The sequence below is a fragment of the Liolophura sinensis genome, chromosome 2, assembly GCF_032854445.1.
Source record: "Liolophura sinensis isolate JHLJ2023 chromosome 2, CUHK_Ljap_v2, whole genome shotgun sequence".
NCBI lineage: Eukaryota > Metazoa > Mollusca > Polyplacophora > Chitonida > Chitonidae > Liolophura > Liolophura sinensis.
In genome coordinates, this window is record NC_088296.1 from 5,036,031 (window position 1) to 5,059,558 (window position 23,528).

Below are 23,528 nucleotides of genomic sequence, written 5' to 3' on the forward strand. Positions count from 1 at the left end.
ACCTGAGTGTGTGAATCTATGTGTTACTTGAGTGTGTGAATCTGTGTGTTACCTGAATGTGTGGACCTATGTGTTACTTGAGTGTGTGAATATGTGTGTTACCTGAGTGTGCAAATCCACGTGTTACCTCTGTGTGTGAATCTGTGTGTTACCTGAGTATGTGAGAACCTATTTGCTATTTGAGTGTGTGAATCTGTATGTTAGCTGAGTGTGTGAACCTACGTGTTACCTGAGTATGTGAGAACCTATTTGCTATTTGAGTGTGTGAATCTGTATGTTAGCTGAGTGTGTGAACCTACGTGTTACCTGAGTGTGTGAATTTATGTGTTACTTGAGTGTGTGAATCTGTGTGTTACCTGAGTGTGTGACTCTACGTGTTACCTGAGTGTGTGAATCTGTGTGCTACCTGGCTGTGGGAATTTATGTGTTACCTGAGTGTGTTGAACGTACGTGTAGCCTGAATGTGGGAACGTACGTATTGCCTGAGTGTGTGAATCCACGTGTTACATGAATGTGTGACTCTACGTGTTTCCTGAGTGTGGGAATCTACTTGTTACCTATTACACTGTCGTCGCTGCTCTGGTTTTCCTCTCTAAGCTATACGTTTTCAATTATATTTGATTGTTGATTGCTTTGTTGAACCCAATATACACAAGGACTTTTAACTTATGAGACGGAGGTAACTTTAATGGGTGGGGAAACCATATACCTTGTTATTTTTATATGATAGGATATTGGAATTTCATATTGCAGGTGCTTTCATGGGCGGAGCTCAAGGTGTCATGGCAACCAGCAATGCCCTAGCTTTCACGGGGCTGTTAGTCATCTCTGCGTTCATAGCATCCAAGGCGTACAGGACGAAAAGAACAACCACTCTGCTCACAGTGTCTTGTACAGGAGCCTGTAAGACAGTTGATAGTTCAGACTGAATTTATATGACTTTATCTATACTTGGAACGATTTTACGTTCCCCAAAGATGAGAGGATAAGTCAGACTTGTGTAGCCACATTTTCTGAATGACACGGGCAAATAATACTATGATAATATACGGGGCCTCCGTGGCTCAGTTGGTTAGCGCGCTGGCGCAGCGTAATGGCCCAGGAGTCTCTCACCAATGCGGTCGCTGCCAGTTCAAGTCCAGCTCATGCTGGCTTACTCTCCGGGAGTACGTGGGAAGGTCTGCCAGCAACTTGCGGATGGTTGTGGGTTTCCCCCGGGCTCTGTCCGGTTTCCACCCACCATAATGGTGGCCGCCGTCGTATAAGTGAAATATTCTTGAGTACGGCGTAAAACACCAATTAAATACATAAATAAGTATAATAATATGCCTCCAGGTGAATGAATATATTTATTTTACAAGCCTACTATTCCAAAAACGTAAAGCATATTCTATATAAATAAGCGGCATCTATGATATTCAATATTCATTCTAGATGAATATGCTTTGTTTTATAGACCCATTATACCAACAGAACACTCCTAAAGTACATTCTGTATGAATTACCTATCACTCTTGATAATCGATATATTTAATTAGTTAAATAGCTCATCAACAACATTGAGACTTATAATGAAGGAAATAATATATGACCAGGTCTTAGTCGGTATTTAATAAGTGAAATATATGCAAAATGAGTTTAAATACAAATTTCGAAATGTATCCCAGATTAAAAGAAAAGACTGTGCTAGACCATACATACATATGGAGTACCACAAAGTACCACACGTCATATTTAATAAGGAAAACCTTCTATAATTTTGTGATGTTGCATAACCGAGATATCGCAGTTCAAAGTGAGCAAAATTGTGCACATTGAGAAACTGGATAACGCCGGCATGTTATCACTTTTAACGAATCAGGCGAGAGATATTACTATTGCCCGACAATGTACTTGTTCCTGCTGACGTCACCCGAATCCTGTGTTACATTTTAGTCATATGGACCTGGGGTACCGGGTGACGCGACATGATACATGTATTTGCGGTTTCTCTAACATAGTGCCTTCCATGTACTTTGGAAGAATTCCAGATCAAAAGTTCATTTGCAGAGTTACTAAGTCAGAACAAAGTTCTTTTTCCACCGCTCTTCCAAAATAACTAAGGTTAAATTATCCGTTGTCTTTTCTTTCAACGTGCGTATCATGCAAAGCGCATGCGTAGTATTGATGTGTTCTGACGATTATGACAACTCATCGTGAACACCCTTATTGTTTCACGTGTATTTTCCAGAAATATCTACTCGAACTTGAATATACCCTACATGTTTCTAATGATATAATTTCATTTTATTTTTCTTTGCAGTCATTGGCAATGTTATCTGTCTGGGCTTGATGGCGAGTAATGTGGTAACTTCAGATCTTCAGCTGTTCGGGTTCGTACTATCAGCGAAGCTGAGCTGGGCATTTCCTGTCGCCTGCACAAGCGCGGGTCTCTTCTTCATCTCCGTGCTGCCCTCTTGTTTTATGGTTCACAAGCTTCAAGCACCAGAAGTACCCTTCAACCGTATTGCCTGACCAACACATTCTTCTGCATTCTTTAGCTCACAATTCTCTTCTTGATGTGCTGGATTGTTTGTCTAGATTTGAGAGCATTTGCACCTTTATTACAAATCTATCTGAAGACGACAGTAACACTTCTTATCGCTGCTTCTGTTTATACAAGAGTATTTCTCTTGTTTCGCGTGTGAATAAAAGTGAAGTTATTTATTTATCTGATTTGATTTTAAGGCCGTATTCAGGAATATCTGCCCTTTTCATAAGGCGACCAGATTAGAGACGGAGGAATAAAACCCCGCCCTTGGTAATGTGTTTGACACACCTCTTGACTCAAACCCCGAGATGTGCATGCGTTTGAACACATTACTGCATTAGTCAACGTACTGATATCAGGCCGGTCATTTATTCTTCTGAGCCAGTATGCCTCCCTATGTTGTTATACGCCATACGCTACATATTTCACTAAATTTATGGTGCGAGGAAGCATGACAGGGTCCAAGAGAAACACACGACCATCCGCAACTTTCTTTACCTTACACGAAGTCGATTACTTTTATGTGTGGTGGATACAGGAGTAGAAAAGCACTGCCAATTGATCTTTGAAATGCAGAAACAAGAGCAAATGAAAACATAAACGTGGGCTAGCAGCCATTTCAAGGCGATAATTAACAATGTCACAAAGCTCAACATATTTGTATTTACGTCAATAAATGCAGGATAAATGAAATCTTCATTCTTTTCTACAAATTGCAAAGAAGTTGGAGATAAACGGCGTAAAACACCAATCAAATAAATAAATAAATATTTATTTATTTATTTATTTCTTAATTTATTTATTTATTTATTTATTTATTTATATTTTTATTTATTTATTTATTTATTTATTTGATTGGTGTTTTACGCCGTACTCAAGAATATTTCACTTACATGACCGCGGCCAGCATTATGGTGGGAGGAAACCGGGCTAAGGCCGGGGGAAACCAACGACCATCCCCAGGTTGCTAGAAGACCTTCCCACTTACGGCCGGAGAGGAAAAATAAATAAATGAATATTGTGCTAGTATTTATAATGATAAGGTGATTAAAAAACGTGAGAAGTTCTTACTACATTTGGTGTATAGAACACTGTACTCGAATCCGGATGGCTTCCACTTCCGGAGCCTCTCACCAGTGCAGTCGCTGTGAGTTCAAGTCTAGTTCATGCTGGCTTCCACTTCCGGATGGTCATGGGTTTTCTGCCCGGTTTCCTCCTATCATAACGCTGGCCGCCCGAGTGAAGTACTCTTGAGTACGGTGTAAAACGCCACTCAAATAAATAAATAAAGAAATGTTAATCGATTTTTCATTACATAATTAAAATAGTTTACTTCAGACGCATTATGTCCACCTCTTCATATATCCTTCTCAGTATTTTAGTGATAAAGACTTTAACAAGTCCCTGCCAGGACAAAATCATAAAAATCTGACATAAAACCTCCACATTCTGTCAATAAAAGGAGAACCACTTGTTGAAATGCTTAATGGGGTCTTCTTCTTCGCCTTGAAAAGCTGTTGTCATCCTGGGCTCCCCTACCCCCCCCCCCCCGGCCCCATGAAGACTCCTGTCCATTCACGGCCAGACTCCGCTATACACGTACCCTTCAGGTACCCTTTTATAGAGACCTTTAGTTAGAAGTTGAAAATTATAACTTCTAACCTTGAACTTCAAACTACAATTAGTTTACTTTTTCTAGTTTGAGAGGGCCTCCGTGGTCGAGATGGTTAGCATGCCTCTGCGGCACAATGACCCAGAAGCCTCTCACCAATGCCGTCGATGTGAGTTCAAGTCCAGCTCAGGTTGGCTTCCTCTCCGGCCGTACGTGGGAAGGTCTGCCAGAAACCTGCAGATGGGTAAATGCGTCAGTAGAAGCTAATTACAAGCCCTGTAACATCATGGCTTAAAGGTGGATAAAACATAAAAATGGCATAAAGTTCAGATGAAAGATTGCGAACAGTTATTCCTAAATATTTTTTCCGATTTTTCCGTAAAAGAAAAAGACACTTGAGAATAATTTTGTATGGTGGGAATTTGGGACCACCTTTTTGTTATTTATAGTCTTTGTTTAATAATGTCATAAATGAGGGTGTTGGTTTAATAAATATTTTTGCACTAGAATTGGTTCTTTCATCTCTATTAAACCTCAGTTTGGATCATATTTATATTTTTAATATGTTCATAAATATTATCATAATTTAGATTAAATGCATATGTTTCGATATAAACAACAAATCTACAATCAAATAAATTTATCTGACAAGCATCACATCCTTATTTAGAACATTATTATGCAATAATGATAAATACCAAACGTTGGTCCAAAATACCCACCATACAAAAATATTTTTAAATACACTTTTCTCTTGATAAAAAAAATAATAAAGAAAAAATAGGAAAATAAGTTTTTTATGTTTTTATGTTTTCTTTTCCTTTAGGCAGATTTAGGTAAAAAAATGACTATGCTATATGTTCCTGTGCAATAAAATGAAATGTCAGATTAAAGAATCAGTTTTGGGGTCATTGGCGATACGTATTATCAATGTAGTCAAACATTAATTTAACTGGATTTAATTTTGGGAAAAACCGTATAACTACGAAGATATTTTTAGACACAGTTTTAATAGTATTTCTACCAATGCTTATTTCAGATTTCCTTTAAAGGAACAATGCTGGAGATTTTGGCCAAATGTCCATATGCACAGAAAATTTCTCCAAAAAAAAATCGGCTTAATAGTTCAAATGAATGCTTTTAAAAAAATAACAGACCCGTGCACCTGCATTATTTATGGTGTTAAAATCATTACAAAAATTTGAAAACCAAATTAATAAATAAAAAATTAAATATTTTACGCCTTATATTACCGATTTTGAACAATAACGCATGCAAAAACGAAGGTGATATTCTGTGAAAGGTAATAATGTGAGCTATTCTAAGTAGCCTATTCCAAACACTGCTACCTCATATATAGTCATCATGCTCACTGAAAACATGAAAATTTTGTTACCATGGCAACCAAAAGCTATAATATTAATTATCTGTAGTAATAACAAACTTGGCCATGCTTTTCGTGTGTAGTAGATGAAAGATCCAGCTATGTTTCGGTATTGTCAATCTCATGTACCCCAGAGAACTGACTCAGAACAGAAGTCAAACTGTGTCAGCTAGACACGGCGGTGTGGGGGTGAGGCTGAGTAATGGGAAATCTTCCTGGGTGTTGCTTTCTTACAGGCCAGGATTCAAGCCGAGAACAAGTTCTCTACATTCAAATCACCACCTAGCATCTGCTAAACAGCTACACGTCAGCGGGTGAGCGTGCAAACTGCTTACATGTGCGCATTAGGTGCTGATAGTTAAGGCTCGTGACATTGCCCGTCCCCCCCACCCCCACCCCCGCCCCAATTTGCTGGAGACGGTGCATGATATTCGAACTTACTGTAACGTATCAGAATTTACGGTGAGACTTAGCCGCCAAGAACATGCAGTGTTGCTCTGAGCACTAATGACGTACATTTCTGGGTGCATGCGTTATCACTTTATGTTTGTTATACTGCACCACAAAATAACCCTCCAACTTTTTCGTACATGTACTTGATTAGTGCGTTACTCCATACTCAGCTTTGTCGTATGTGAGATAGGCCCAAAATCCCTTGCTTGAAAACTAACATGCGCTGCATTAAAAACTTCTGCGTATCTCTAAAAATAAACGAATGTCTCATTTTTTTGGCTTTTTGCTTTAAACATTTTCTTTACATGTGCAATAACATGCCTTCTTAAATACAAAAATATAATATATTTAAAATATGATTTTAAAGGATTCTCTAACTTGATACATTCACTTCAGATTTCTTAAATCGTTAACAGGTGACATGTAATTAGACGGGGAATCTAAGAGGGAAGACTACGCACAAAATATTTAGTTTCCGTCTCTAAATAAAATTCAGTGACATGTTGATCAACTTTAACATTTGATGTGTCACATAGAATAGAGAGGGAGGCCTCCGTGGCCCAGTTGGTTAGCGCGCCAGCGCAGCGTAATGACCCAGGAGCCTCTCACCAATGTGGTCGCTGTGAGTTCAAGTCCAGCTCATGCTGGCTTCCTCTACGGCCGTAAGTGGGAAGGTCTGCCAGCAACCTGAGGATGGTCGTGGATTTCCCCCGGGCTCTGTCCGGTTTTCTCACACCATAATGATGGCCGCCGTCGCATAAGTGAAATATTCTTGAGTACGGCGTAAAACACCAATCAAACAAATAAATAAAAAACAGAATGGAGAGAAAGTACAAAAGATGCACTGTTCTGCCTGTAAGTATCCTGTTTCTCTGACTGAATACCTCATATTACCACATACGACATAACAGCAACTGTCATGACCGCTCTTCTTCAATTTGGTAAGTACACAGCCAAGATCTTACCTGACCAACATTCCCGTCAATCATTTGTCATACAGGACGGGAAGTTTAACAGTTTAACACATCTCCATAATAAACCAGTCAGTGAATAATTTGTTCAAACATCCGTTTTCCTGTCAATTATTTCAGACTGAGTTTCACAGAGACGTAATACGTACGCAGATTACTTACATACTGTACTGCATTGCCTAGAACCCGTATATATAATGCAATGAGTCACGCACTCATGGCTCTGGTACAAAAAGTTCAAAATTTATGTTCACGATAAATTGGCTGTTTCATCAAACATATTATCTCGAATTCATTAACATGAAAGAGATAAGGCCAAAATCAGATATAGGTAAACTGAGACAAATCTTACTGGGATTACTCTTGAAGGGGGGTGGGTGGGTGCCGAAAGCTTAGAAATTGTCAACTTGCATATGAAAATTGAGTTAGTGAGTGAGTGCTTGGGGTTTAACGTTGTATGAAAATTGAAAACAACTGATTAAATCTGGTTAACATGAGATGATGAACAAATACGGCTTTCTTTCCCTAATACTGTTGTCGTCATTAGGGCGAAAACACCTTGACAGAATAACTCAGGTACTAGTCCTGAAGGTTGACTGAGGCCACTCCTACCGTCGAACCAGGGACCTCGTAATAAGTATAACAATGTGACTTAACATCATTTTCTAAGTGACATGTACCAGTACGCCTGCCATAACCCTGCTGGAAATTCTGCACAGAGAGTGCTAGTAGTACTGTTAGTTCTGTAGCCTCTGACGCTGACGTCCTTCACCCTGAGCAACGTTGGCTTATGCATCCGCTCAGTCAGCTGTAATTATCAACACTCTCAATTTTGAATAGCGGCAGGGTTAAAGCTAGCTAAAAGACGGATGAAAGCCGTCTCTGTTAGGAGTTTGGGGTGAAGCACCGCAGCGAAATGAACCTGTGTCCGTAGACCACAGCAGTGTTACTTTAGTAACACAGTCAAGTGAGGCCCCCGGATTCTAGGTTGTCGGTTAACCCTGACAGCTACTCCAGGGACGAGTTAGAAATTTAAGTCAGTAAACAAATACCATACAAAAAAGTCTACCCGGGAAAATAGTCGGTTTTACAGGCATTTTTAAACGTCGTGGAAGTTCCCATCACACAGGTAAGCGTGTTTTTAACTTTTTTAAAAAAATTAGTAGTTATGCCATTCGGTCGAAAATAAGTGTATGGTCACATGGTAGCATAATGTTTGTGTTTTAAGCATTAACAAAAATGACTTAGAGTCGGAAAAAGAGATGAGCATGGAGTCCCACGTGCATTTGTTTAACTACTGCAGTTGTTTAAAAATACGTCCAGTCAGTGAAGTCTTCGGCGAAAGTTCTGTGTGCCTCAGTCTCAAGTAATTAATAAATGTAGTAATTATTTTACTCGGAATGAAAGTATTTCCAGAATAGCCAATGATAATGGACTTACGAAAATCTGACGCACAGTAGATTTGTGGCATAATCAAATCTGTAAATGTTTGAAGAACGTAAGTTACGTGACTTAAACAAGACATTGTACGATGTTATTCTTTTTCCACCTAATCCTGCGCTATCACCTGAGGTAACTGTTCACTGAAGCATGGAATACGAATATCCCCATTTATGTAAGAGCTCGTGCTATTAATGAGACAACGTGCTTTCATACAAATCAAAACAGTTACAATACAGCGTCTTCACTCAGATAATAAACGCGGCGATGCGTAAATTCTAGGCTAAAGCCTACCCTTGAAACGCTGTGTTTTCTCATTCGACTGGATCCATTACTACCAGTACATCTGACGTCATTAAAGGCGACACGTTCCTTTGTTTTACCATTGGCCTGGAGGAGGAGTATGTTTTGGGCGTTTATACGTTATAACATTTTTAAACTTACAATCGTTATACCAGAAAGCTTATATAATAAAGTCTACAATTTTTGCATTTCACTGTGTCGACATTGTAGAGAAAGTTACATTTGGAAATACTTTATCATTCTTAAGAATTTCAAATCAAATATTTAAGCTCAAAATATACTTTTTGTTTTTTAAACGTATAAACCGCAGATAATAGGGTTTCCGTTGTTGCATTGCCCCTAGCAAGGTCCATTGCCTGTTATTAATAAAATTTTAAAACAAATATATAATATTACACCAATTTGTTATGCTGCTACAGACAGATCAAAACAGATGTTGTCTGTCGTTGTGGGCGTAGATGGCTGAATGATCCATATATATCTTAATATATTCCCACCTAACGAATTTATAGATTTATTTACTAGGAGTACACAAGAATATTTCACTTACATGACAGTAACCAGCATAAAAGTGGGAGGAAACCGGGCAGAGTTGAGGGAAAACCCATGACCATCCGCAGGTTGCTGCAAGTGGTTTTCATTTGGAAAATTACGGCCAGACAGGAAGCCAACACAAGATGGACGCATTGGCCAGAGGTTCATAGGTCATTGCGCCGAGCTGGCACTCCAGTCATCTCGGCCACGGAGTCCCCAGATCCGTAGGATTAAGGGGATTAGAAGATTACTCCCTGACAAAACAGCTTTGAGTTGAAATCGGATAGATCGTCAAACAGCAGTTTTCAGTTGAAAAGTCTTTTCATTTGTTCAAACGACCTGCTAAATGTATGTCAATGCCATGATACTCTCACGTCCCAAATTATGACCTCCACTCTTTGGATGGATACTCTCTTGAGTGTATTTCTGAACATGTCTTTTTGCTCCTCACACTGGCACACCTCATTTCGTTTGCGTTGCATTTGGATGCCTCTGTTCAATAAACACTTCACACTGTAAGCATGTACAATCTCAAAAGTAAGGACTAAAATACATAAACAGACCAAATCTGTGCCATCTATCTAGGGGATCTCGTACAAGTTTTCTATAGACACTTACTATTCAAATATAGCCTCTGTATCTCCTCGACAAATCTCTGCACTCTGCATATACTCGGGTTTAAAGTCTACCGACACACAAGTTTCCAGGGTAAATTTGACGACCGAATGTTTTTTTTTTTCTGACTCACCTGTTGTGTGGTGCGATGACGTCGATGACATAAACGGCAAAAATCGGGGACACATTAGAAGTCGCCTCAGGTAAGTTTGACAGCCGAAAAAAGTTACTTACATGTATTACTCCACTTCTAACTGTATTCGTCTCTTATGAGCAAACGGTTTGATAGATTATGCTCGTTTCCAAAAAGATTTTTCAATAGGAGCAGCTAGGTCCTTTCGCACTTATAAAGGAAAAGCGTGAAAACAGTAGACGTCCATAATTAAGGGGATAATTTTTCCTTTCTCAGGTAGTATATACGTTACATACATAGGTCAATATCATTTTATATTGAAGCCGCTGAGAAACCTGAACAGGTGACCTTTTGACCCTGAGAAACCTGAACAGGTGACCTTTTGACCCTGAGAAATCTGAACAGGTGACTATATGACCCTGAGAAACCTAAACAGGTGACCTTATGACCCTGAGAACCCTTGTACAATTGTAAACATAGGTGTGTGACGCTGCGCTTTCATTTTCCTCCCTATGCCCTCCCGTTGCTTTGCATGTTATATCATATACCAGAGCGTGTGACGTTGTCATAACAATGGTAAATTGTCTACGTGCTAAATTAGAGAACACATTTGAGAACTTTCTATACTGAAGTATCTTTGTTGCTGCATCAAATGGAATACATGTCTGGGTAAATTCATTCACGAATGGGTTGAAGAATCACCGAAATATCTACCAATACCAAAACTACGAATGGGCAGAGTTGCAGATAATAATCGTAAATCGTAAACATTTTCACACTCAGTTGTAAATGGCCACGCCTCAGAACTTGGTAAACGTGTCTGTATCAGGCTTTATATAATCAGAAATTACAGTTCCGCCTGGCAATATTTCAAGAATTAAGCAGTGTTTCTTGTTCTTAGGGAAGTTTTTTCCTCAGTCTTGAGAAATGAACTTTTCTTTGGAAGCATGCCCGACGCGTCTATTGCTAGCACGCGCAGGTGATAAAGGTGGGTAAACAGGTGTAAACAGATGTAAACAGGGGTAAACAAATACAACCAGATACGAGCAGGTGTAAACTTGGTAGGCTGTAAAAAGAAATCATTCCACCAGTGTTTGTCCATTCGCTGACTCGGAAGTTGGCGGTTCATTTTAATCTGAATACATGATCTGGGATACGTAATAAAACTTTAGCGTGTTTTCTAAGAACCACCTTTATGAACCTCTAAGAACCACATTTATGAACATGTAAGACCCACCTTTAAGAACCTCTAAGAACCACATTTATGAACCTCTAAGAACCACCGTTATGAACCTCTAAGAACCACATTTATGAACCTGTAAGATCCACCTTTAAGAACCTCTAAGAACCACCTTTATGAACCTGTAAGAACCACCTTTATGAACCTCTAAGAACCACATTTATGAGCCTGTAAGATCCACCTTTAAGAACCTCTAAGAACCACCTTTATGAACCTGTAAGAACCACCTTTATGAACCTCTAAGAACCGCTTTTACGATGTAGTACAGCCTGTCAAAATTTATTTATTTTCTTTGAACATTGTTTAGGAATCAAGATACTCAATACCCAAGAATTTTTTAACTTTGACTTTTTACGATGGCGATCTGTCTTATGGATTGGAGAAACCGGAGTTGCAGATATCAACCACAGACCATTGGCAAGTTACTGACGAACTTTCCCACATACTTGTGACGTGCAAGTAAGCACACCATCGCGGTGGAAAACAAATTGGCTTAATCGATAGACAGATTGTGCAAATGGGTTTCTATTAAAATAATGCCAATTCAAAGTGTTCAAGCATTCCTTCGTAAAGTTGTGCTTTGTTGACCACAGCTCTCGCAGGATTGGCCCTGCGCAAGCCGAAAAACTAAGATTTTAATCTGTTTTCTTAAGATGTTTTATAATTTTTTGTTCATGGCTAACCATTTATTCCACCTCTTAAATCAAAATTTATTCCTTTGCATCTTTAGTTTGTTTGCATGTGAACATAAATATATACATAAATGTTTACAGCTTAGTGTGAACTGCCGTTGAAAGTAGCATTTGAATGCGATCTCCTTGACATCAAAATAAACACATCATTCTTGGTTTATTACATTCTGCACTCTCACCACAGTACTTCAAACTTTCCACTTATAGAACAGATGCGCTTTGTGAAAAAGAACACCCCGAAATAAGCTACACTGCACAGAAAGAAGGGGAAAGAGTGCATAGCGGTTACAGATAAACCGTTTTGTCGATTAAGAGTCTAGAGAATAGTCACTGATAGGCGGCCTGTGGTGATATAGGATTTCCTAGGTTAAGTCCTTTAACTTTCGTAACGCTTGATCGAATGTTGTATCCCTAATCTTCAGTTTAGTCTAAGCATAACTTTAACTTGCTTATATCTCGGCGATTCTGTGCAAGTATTTAAGTGGCATTGTGTTTGACATCACTTACCCCACTTCTACACCCTCTCCCCCAGAGCATTCAGCATTCCTGACCCGCGCACTTCAAACGAGAGGTGATGTTTACTGAATATCCCAAACAAGAACCCCCGGGGCAATCCTAGATAAGCACTCCTCGTACATCGTGTTTAACTAAATGCCACATACAATGACCCCGGTTATGCCCTATTATCTAAGTCTCTACAAGAGACACTGTTAGGTACTTAATTTCATGCTCAAACCTTTATTACGCTGAAAACGTTTATCCAGTGAATGCTCAATATACTGACATCGTGTTCACTCACTGATCGTCGCTGCCCTAGTTTTACTTTCCATGCTGTAGTCTGTTGTATCATACGCTTTTAGCCGTATACACATACACACATGCCACAAGCTAATATGTGACGTTCATTCAACAGGGTGTTGACCTGTCAAATACAAGAGCAATTACTCTAATCGTATCAACATTTTTCTCGATTAAATGGTAACTCTGCTGAGCATTTCCTGTCGGTAATACAAAAGCAGTGACGAGTGACTAAGTGCTTGGGGTTTAACGTCGCACTTAACAATTTTTTATTCATATGATGACAAGGGAGACCTTAGAGTGCAGGACGGTCCTTGTTGCAGGACGGATTTCCACCGCTCGTTTATCTAGTGCTGCTTCACTCAGACGACTTACGGAAGGCAAGTAAGCCACTCCACCTGATACGGGACAGCTAGTCGTTGCACTATCCCCGTAACTCTTAACGCCAAGCTAACAACTTCCTCTTTTAAGGTCTTAGGTGTGACCCGACACAGGATTGACCCTGGATCTACCGTCCCCGAAGTGGACGCTCTACCAGCTAAAAGCAGTGACGACAGTGCGATATAGTTGGGAAATGTTCACATGTAACCGGTCAAATTCAGCCTAATCATTAACAATCTGAACGCTTTTAGTACCGTTCGGTCAAACGAATGCTTTAAAAAGACGTTGCTACATGCCAAAATATTTTGTATGAAGCGTAATACACTTGTAAGAGACGGAGATGGTACTTTGAATGATATTTAAGAGTAAAACCAGAACAGTCACAAAATGTGACAGTTGGCAAATAGTCACGCATAACCGGTGAAATCCGGTCTAAAAGTACGGATATGACCGTGTAAACGTTTGGTACTGTTTGTTACTGACGAATGTTTAGAAAACGTTTCTAGATACCAAAATAAATGTGTGTGTAGAACATGGAATGCTTGCATGTTCAAGTGGGGATATTTGATTGAGGTTAAAGAGTGAAAGAAGAACAGCGACTACATGTGGCAGTTGGCAAATGGTCACATGTAACCGGTATAAAGTGAATATATTTGATTGACATTTAGGCTAAGAGTAAAACCACAACAGCGACAGCATGACATAGTTAACAAAAGGTCCCACGTAACCGATGAAATCCTTTGTTACTGACGACTGCTTTTAAAACAACGTTTCTCGATGCCAAAATACGTATTTTGTTATATTTGGTTGACGTTTAAGGCGCCTGGGATCGCTCAGTCCGCCCCTCCTGTCTCCCACTAGAACCTTTCAACCACATACTCCAACACGCTTGTGCTTCCGACGCTCAACGAGCGCGAACCAAAACCCACTGGTATGTACCCATACACACATGTTTTATGCTTCTGTTTCTATCCAAGCACTTCAAAGAGATGTTAACGCATGATGATTCAGTAACGTATGTGTAACTCTAAGAGATGTACAAGGCATGTGGCGTAGAAGTAAAACTTTCCTACAGTTAACATTGGCCCGGTTCCCTCTGCAGAATGGCTTACCATAGCACAGTCATATACGAAACTAAACTATAGTAAAGGAAAACTAACTGAGGAATTTATTTCCCAATCCTATTTTAAACGGCCACGATGTTTTTCAAAAATCTACTGCATCCAAACAGGAGTTCGAGGTTTTTTGTCTTTGCTCCACTAAATATTCAACATGAGCGTCTGTAGTCCCACGGACTTAATCATATGTTTTAAAATCAAACCTTTTCTGGACATTAGTTTTAGTCCGTTGTAAAGAATTATCTTTTTCTGATTTTTCTAAAACAGTATTTTTATTTCAGCAGGTTGCTGACAGACAATATATAGCTGATCAACATTATTGACAAGATGCAGACATAATGATACCCTGCAAAACTTATAGCTAGGAGTGCTTGAAAAAATGTCTGAGTGCTAAGTTGACAGTGTTCAAACGCTGGAGGTAAAATTAATAAACGTTTCATCAGACAAAACAGTTCTTTGTGAACAGTGGCCACACAACATTTGGACATTTGAAAGAAGCACGAAGTGACAGCATGACGTCATCATTTTGGATCTATAATGGTGGCCTACTCTAAAAACAATAACCTGTTAAATTTAACAGAAATTCCATTGGATGATCCCAGAATGTATTCTGTTATTGCAAAAAATTATTCTGTTAAATATAGCCCACAAATTCTATTCAGTCTGGGATTAAGAGCCTATCTCAATGCCATATTCAACACAAAGGCTGTATTTAGCTGATAGGATATCATATTGAATGTGGCAGAGTATTATGTTACGGTTAATAGCAGAATACATTCCAGCATCACAATCTTTCTGTTAAAAGTAACATTGTTTTCTAAGTGTACTTAAGTGATCTGATTTCAATATTCTTTTCTTAGGATACACACGGGCTTTATGCATATAATTATGATCTCAGACATCATTTCTACAGTAGCTTTCAACAGGTTATCGCAGAATTCTGTTGTGTTCTTTAACTTTGACTGTAATGGCGGCCTACAAGATTGAGTAAGTAGATTTGCTGATCTGATTTTAATACTTTTTGTTATTTTTTGTATACACAGGTCTTGTGATCTCTAAGAAATCATTTTTATATTAACTTTCAGTACGGTTTTTCACAATTGTGATGTGAAGATCTGCTTTAAAATTAAGTTTATGAATGTACATAACCACGTGAACACTCTTCTAAAGTAGCAGCTGAGACGCTGGTGGTTTTACCTCAGCTTCGTTGTACATCGGCGAACTCGAGTTTCCTGAACTTCAAAGAAAAATGTTACATTAGTAGGTCATCTTGTATATGCATATCAACTATCTTCCCATGTCTGAGGAGATTTACCCGCATGACTGTTAAAATATGCACGCAAACTCCTGATTTCTATCTTGTTATGTTTCTATTTTTTTCATCCGCTCACGTACATAGCCAGGTGAAAAACATCTCTAACCGCAGTCTCTACGCGAAGATGTCAAATGATAAGTTGTTTTGCCAGAAACTAGGTGCATTTCTTTGCAGTCACACTCTCCATCAGAAAGCTAGTTATAACTCCCATCGCGCGTGCTATGTCGAAAACGCGCGGAATTTCGAGGCTATATATCCTCGTTTTGAGGTCGGCCTCGTTTTCGTGTCGAATGTGCGCTGACCGTTGTTTATGCGATATGGCGAGTGTCTGACCTTGTAAAAAGCATTGAATGACTATATTAGCCAGGCTCGCTGAGCACTGTGCTAAAAAATGGTCAAGATGGCGGCCAGATGTCGAGTTTATCACCCATGGACGCTTCCTCTGTTATGACACGGTGATATTTCCGTCTTCGGAACTTTTGACATTCCAGAAAATACACCCAACCGTTTCTTCTGGTTCCTGTATCGGTTCTCTCTGGAATGAGGAGAGATAGCGCTGACTGTTGACCTAGTTCTTCTAATATTTTCAGGGATACAGAATCGTGGCTGATTTGATAGTGTAATAGATAGACAAATGCAGACTATGCCTGCTAGAATAAGCTGAATTTTAGATATGTGGCAGATTTATTCAATTGTGACAAGGACGGGAGGCTTTAACTTAGGAGATCCTATCCCCAATATCTGCCAGTGAGTGCCCATGATGTAATTCTTTGAATATGACAAACATTACGCTCAAAATTAATTTGTTAATTATAACAGAAAGTCCGTTGTCTGAGTGATACAAGATTGTATTCTTCTGTTGGAACAGATTATTCTGTTTAACATAACACACATATTCTATTAATCAACATAAAGATTCTATTAGATTAACAGAATATTATGTTTGATATGGCACAGTATTATGTTATAATAACTGAATACATTCTAGCATCACTCATACAACAGACTCTCTCTTAATATTAACAGATTAATTTTTTTGAGTGCAGCCAAAGGATTCAAATTTTCGAAATTCTAATTATGAAACAACTGTCTAACCCATGATCTATACCTTAGTATTGAAGGTGTATAGAACTTTACTTAATAGCATTACTAAAATCCATAACCCTGAAACAAAATGTCAGACTCACCAAACAATTTCCACGCTATTTTTTTTCAAAACATTCGTTAGACGAGACGTGTATAAACATGTAATCTCATTAGAAGTTTGAACTTATAAAAACGTATTCGGGTATCTTTATGACACGTATATATTTGTGGATCAAGCAGTCAGCCGCCCAGAAAGACATTTTATCTCTATCTCTGTATGTGTTTATTTGATTGGTGTTTTATGCCGTACTCAAGAATAACGATTTGGTTAGTGCTTATATTCTGTATGAGAAGAACACTTTCTAATGTGAACTATGCTGATTACAGTGGGAAAGGGACATGTCATATTAGTGTAGGCCTACTGTGACACTGAAGCTGTTAATCTGATGGTTAAAGTATGCATTGAATCACTGTAATGGGTTCATTTCAGTTCAAACTCTTTTGGCGCACTGTCGAATTTTTATAGTTCGAATGACAATGATTGTTATTCTCCGTCCAACATTTAAAGAGTCAGCCACCATTTCCAGTCATAGTTTATATGAATGAATGAATGAATGAGTGGATGAGTATGGGCTATATATCTCTGTGTTATCACAAACATATACTTTAGTAAGGATCGACGTGTGAGACTGAAACATCCAAATATGAAACCTTAAAGAAACTGAAAATCTACATTATGCAAAATTATTATACTGACTTCCAGTATCTCCATTCTGGTCACGGACTTACAGACAAATATTCATGACACATTTTGCTTGTTAGGTTTATTTATGTAGGCAGTTCTCGATATACATGGTTACATTATTTTACCGTGATTTTTAAAAAGATAATGTTTTGGTGGTAGCATGTGTAACATAAAATTGGTATCCATATTTAATTTATCGGCGAGCCTTTCACCTAGAACTGAAAATAGAAGATTGGCCTTTGTTTGCATCCGCTGTGATTCCAGCGCTTAGTTTTCATGGGATTATAAGTAAAGTAGGTATAATTTGGTGCATTAAATAAAAATACATTTCCAAATTTCTCAGTAGAACGGTTTAGTATATAACAGCAATGAACGCTCTCTGAAAAACAGTTGATAGAATCTTTAGATATAGCTAATATTTCTTACTTCCGTTTCTGCCATATTTGTACGGCCCGATGAATGATGAAATCCCTACGCTGTAAAACTGTTTGGACAGTTTCCCTGATTTACTTATCAACAACTACCTATCTTAGATGAATATCAACAGTGAGTTATTCTGGGGAATGCTTCATGTTGCAAAATGTGTTAAATCAGGAAAACGCTATATTTGCTGAGCCACGAAGAAATGTCACAATTGATAAATTGGAACGAAAATATGTATCACTTTACTACAAGGTACGATGCATTAATGCTTATTTATGGTCCTTAATTTTCTCTATGCATAGTAGAAAAAATATATACACATCTAAATGTGTTTACAGATATGTAAATTTGGCTCATGTTTGGTATTCCCTAATTTTATGTGCTCTGTTGTATTTTCTATTGTTATAGGATTTCTACTCATGGTCACATATTTCGTTTTGCTGTGACTTTCTTTCATATATACTAAACGGAAAAACGACAGTTATCTATATATTTGTACGTATGTGGTCTGTAGCAACCTGCGCATGATCGGAGGTTTCCCGAGGGGTCTCCCTATTTTCCTCCCACCATAGTAAAATACTGATTAAATAAATATATGTTTGTACAGTTTGGCTGGTAATGAAACGGAGGCCGACACCTTAAATTAATAACTTTCTATCTTAAAAGTCATTGTCACAATAGGCATACGTAAATATCAGTGCCTGAACACCAAGCAAACGGAGTCATGAATTTGGTTTTACTTCTTGTAGGCAATGTCGTATACATGTACAGATCTTTCTCATATGTGGATTTATAAATCTTTTTATCGTCTAGTTCTGACAAGCATTTATCACAATTCCGAAACTAGAAACACATTCCATCTTTGGCTTCCTCTCGAGCACCACGTGATATTCCCCACCGATAAAGACATCAAAGTCTAGGTTATCACGCGCCAAGTGCTGATTCTAAGTATGCGTCGGTTCAAGACGTCACCGAGTGGTATATATGGTGTAATTGTAACCGGGAAATCAGAAAACAATCAAAGAAAATGTTGAGTTATCTGGCAGCTCTTGTAGAATGGTATATCTCCTTTACACGGCGGGAAGTCGAGAAAGTTGACTGTGAAGTGGGCGTGTCTGGGTTGTGTGCCCACCAACGTATATGCCATTGTATTTCGTCGCTGAGAAGCCTCGCAGCTGCGTAGTGTACATTCATACGCCCACGCAAACACGTGCTCGGTGAAAAGTGACACATTTTTTGATTTTGATTAATAGTTCTTAAGCTTGGGGTAATCAGACATTGATAAATGAGCATTTGCACAATTGTCGTAGTACACATAAAAACACGTATGTTTTAAAACACAAAATGACGACTTTTACTTCGTTGTCAGTATATGCGTTACACAAACCATCTTAAAGCGTATTCCACTACTTAGATAATTTACCAACGTACAGCCAGTTTGGCGGCAAGAAATTAGCGGGCTTCTTCGTTTATAAGAACACAGATGTCGCTGCTCTGTATACGCACTTGTTTATTTGGGTACCTTCGTGGCATATTGGATAGCGTGCTAGTGCAACTCCACCCCATCCTAGTTTCCTCTTCGGTCATACGTGGAAAGGTCTTTCAGCAACCAGTGGATGGTTTCGTCACACCATAATTTTGGCCGCCGTCGTATAAGTGACATAGTGATAAAGTATGCCGTAAAACGCCAACGAGAAATAAATAAAATATTTATATATTAAATATATAGCGCACCGTAATGATCCAGGAGCCTCTCACCAATGCGGTTGTTGTGAGTTCGTCCAGCTCATGCTGGCTTCCTCTCCAGCCGTAAGTGGGAAGGTCTGTCAGCAACCTAGAGATGGTCGTGGTTTTTTCCCGAGCTCTGCCCCGTTTCCTCCCACTATAATGCTAGCCGCCTTCGTATAAGTGAAATATTCTTGAGTACGGCGTAAAACACTATTCAAATAAATAAATAAATAATTTATAAATTAATCAATTTATTTACTTATTGAAAGCAATAATCAGAAATATTCTTATTTTATTACCTATCATAATTATGGGGAAAACCATTCCCTTTCACCTGATACTACCCCATCGGATGGAGCGCAAACTGGAAGAGACATTTTACGCGACCTCAATGGTCAAGTGCCAATCAGTTAATACGAAGGCCTGGGTTTGAATTAGTTCAGTACACCAGTTACTGATATTTTTCATTATCAGCACACACAGTTTCGAGGGAAGTAGAAAGGGCGGACTAAAATGATCACGCATCCTGCGCAATGTTGGAAACATTTTCTCAGCTGAGCTTAACGCGATAATTTGACTGTAAGATGACGCAAGTCGGGATCGTTAACTAGGCACGTCTGATGTTCGACTACCCGCCTTTGAAGACACACCCCTTATTACTAACAGCTTGTTGTCAGCTAATACTAAGCAGGTGCTAAACCATAAGCTGACTGATGATGATAATAGCCACCTTGTGTTCTTGGTTACTTATTCATGTATTTCATTAGTGTTTATACTGAAGATATTTTCAGTGTCCATGGGCGGTCCGGTTTGTGGGTGGACAGAATACCGTAGTGCTTGGAGGAAATTGTGTAAACTGTAGTTAGAAGAGAAACATGTGAAAGACTTGCAGCATATAGAGTAAAACCAGAACAGTGACAACAGTGTGATGGACATACAGCATTGAAAGTAAGACCAGAACAGTAGCGACAGTGTGATAGACGTACATCATTGAAAGTAAGACCAGAACAGTAGCGACAGTGTGATGGACGTGGGGCATAGAGGGTAAAACCAGAACGACAACAGTGTGGTAGACGTACAGCATAGAAAGTAGTGGCAACTGTGTGATAGACGTACAGCATAGAGAGTAAAACTAGAGCAGCGACGACAGTGTGATAGACATACAGCATAGAGAGTAAAACCAGAACAGTGACGACAGTGTGATAGATGCACAGTATACAGAGTAAAATCAGAAAGACAACAGTGTAATAGACATACAGCATAGCGAGTAAAACCAGAGCAGCGACGAGAGCGTAATAGACGTACGGCATAGAGAGTCAAACCAGAACAGTGATGACAGTATGTTAGAAGTACTGCATGGAGAGTAAAGCCAGAACAGCAACAACAGTGTGATAGACATACAGCAGAGAGAGTAAAAACCAGAACAGTGACAACTGTATTATGGGCGTACAGCATACAGAGTAAAACCAAAACAGTGAGGGCGGTGTAATACTTGGAAAAATGGTCACACGTAACCGGTGAATTACGGCCTTTTGTCAGTTTACCGCAGGATTTCTCCGAGGCCGGGGTGGTTAACGGTTAACGGTTAACGGTAATCCAGGAGCCTCTCACCAATGCGGTCACTGTGAGTTCAAGTCCAGCTCATACTGACTTCCTCCCTGTCCGTGCGTGGGAAGGTCATGTGATTTCCCGGGCTCTGCCCGGTTTTCTCCCACAATAATGCTGGCCGCCGTTGTATAAGTGTATTCTTGAGTACGGCGTAAAACATCAGTCAGATAAATTTTATTCTGTGTATGTGTATTCATAGAAAAGACTTCTGTGTATTGAAAAGTTATCAACGTTATATCAGGAATTGGTCCATTAACGCCCGAACAAGCACCATTAAAAACGCACTTGATAAATAACCAATTAACATTACGTGGTCAAAAAAGAAAAATACCAGATCTGGATGTGTGGTGTACACAATTGCACGCCGTATTGGAAGACTGTGCGCGACTGCGCAAGCGGTCACACTGGCGTACCAACAAGTAGAAAAAACAGAGAAAGAACCACACATTTTTGGTGCTGAGAACTATCAAGCCCTTGAGTCAATACAGGTAAATCAGAATTCGCGGCAACGTGTTCACATACATGTTTTTGTCTTTAACTAGAGAAAACTAGAGAAATTGTTCATTATTAGAGAAACCCACAATGATAGAAAAGAAATGGGACAATCATTTGACTGGTTAAGCTGTCTTTATATAAGTCTGCAATACGCCAATCATATGTAGGATCGTTTTGTTCTATAATTCGGAAAAAACGAGATGACCATAAAAACGTTTAAATTCGTTTTAGTGAATTCTAAACTTAGGCAGTTGGGGAGGTGACCATAAAAACGTCAGACTTCGTTTTTGGAGATTTCTAAATTTAGGCAGTGGGGGAGGTGACCATAAAAACGTTAGACTTCGTTTTTGTCGACTTCTGAACTTAGGCAGCTGGGGAACTCGGGTCGGATGGGTCTCGTTAGGAATCCTGGAGCATCTAATCCATCAACACTAAGTATGGTGCACATTACATATGTAACAGCCGAGGCTTCTTCGCCACATAGATATATTCCAGATGGCAAATATCTTGTTTTTTCAGCTGCCTGTTTCTTTTCATTCTAAGCTGACCATTTGAACCGTGGTTCACATTTTTGACACACATCGCAAATATGCAATCCTACTAACTGCCATGGTTTTTTTTTTTATTCTTCCGTATAAAACTATACAACTTGAAAACCGATGGAAAGATATAGATGTCAAACCGTTCAGCTTGGGCAGGCATTAAGTTGAGCAAGATAATGTTAACACTATAATGATATGAAAAAATTAAACACAAAACAATTCTCACGTGTCATTATTGGGTAGCTATGAACCAAGTGTGCATATATGTGACAAATACTTGCTTACTTATTTTTTTAGTTGACTGACGCTACGAAAAAATGGAAGCCGGCGAAACCAAGCCCCAGTAGACGAAACCAGCGTGAGCCCCTCTAAAATTAAGATTACATATTTTTTTTACGGTGTAGAAGCTAACGGGCGGAAAATGTTGGCTAATAAAGCACCACCTGTGCAAACATTTCGGTTACGCACACGTACAGCTGTATACATAGCAGATGCAGATTATTACCCGTTATGTATACGCCACATGTCGGTGCTGTTTTGGCAGGTTGAGGATTTATGCTTCTTAGCTTCGATATGTTCTACAGACCCACGTACTCTATCTATAGACATCCTCATTCACTGACCCCACGCAACAATGGAGCCATGGAAAGGTGTATCGTGCGTATAAAACAACTGAACACGCATATATTTTTGCGACCGCTCACTCTAAAAAGGTATTATTTGACGTCGGATAAAAGTTCCCATTCATACGTTTCTAAGCACCCAACAATTTGAAGATAAAAAAAAATTGTACATATAAAAGAAAACTCCATATACAGGAGGAAATGTGTAAACATATACATGTATATGCTCTTTGATAATCTACTCGTAAGTGTCTTGCGAGAACATTTCCAAAACTTACATAGGTTTACCTGAAATGATTCAAACCTTCAGTCTTGGGCGAAGAAATCCGCCATGTTTACTTCACACAAGAACCTGGATCCATCTTCTGATTAGAAGCTTGTATGGGATTTGTCACGACAGCGATAAAAAGGAAATGATCAGTGAACAAACGACGCGATGACTACGTTAACGAAGTTGCTATGTACTCCAAAATGCGCTTGAATGTATGCGAATTTCCATATGAAAGATCGCGTTACAACAAACTAAACTATCACCGCTACTGCTTGCTGCTCATATAATTATCTCCATGACTCCTTCAGGAGAGCTTTATGGAAATGAACTCCTGTTAAGTTGAAATTGAAAATGAACTCCTGTTATGTTGAGAATGGAAATGAGCTCCTGTTAAGTTGAAATTGGAAATGAGCTCCTGTTAAGTTGAGAATGGAAATGAACTCCTGATAAGTTGAGAATGGAAATGAACTCCTGTTAAGTTGAAATTG

The 23,528-nt window shown here is 39.0% G+C and overlaps 1 protein-coding gene across 3 annotated transcripts in view; it reads left to right on the forward strand.

Moving 5' to 3' along the window:
- The first annotated feature begins 7,881 nt into the window (after window positions 1-7,881).
- Window positions 7,882-23,528, forward strand: part of LOC135462644 (cholinesterase 2-like) — a 36,897-nt gene continuing 21,250 nt past the window's right edge. The window contains exon 1 of one of the 3 annotated variants that reach the window (XM_064739867.1): window positions 7,882-8,079. The gene's annotated coding sequence lies outside the window, so the exon portion shown is untranslated. Of the gene's footprint in view, window positions 8,080-11,528; window positions 11,675-23,528 lie in introns of those variants that run through there. The other 2 variants (XM_064739868.1, XM_064739870.1) reach the window with 2 other exon arrangements.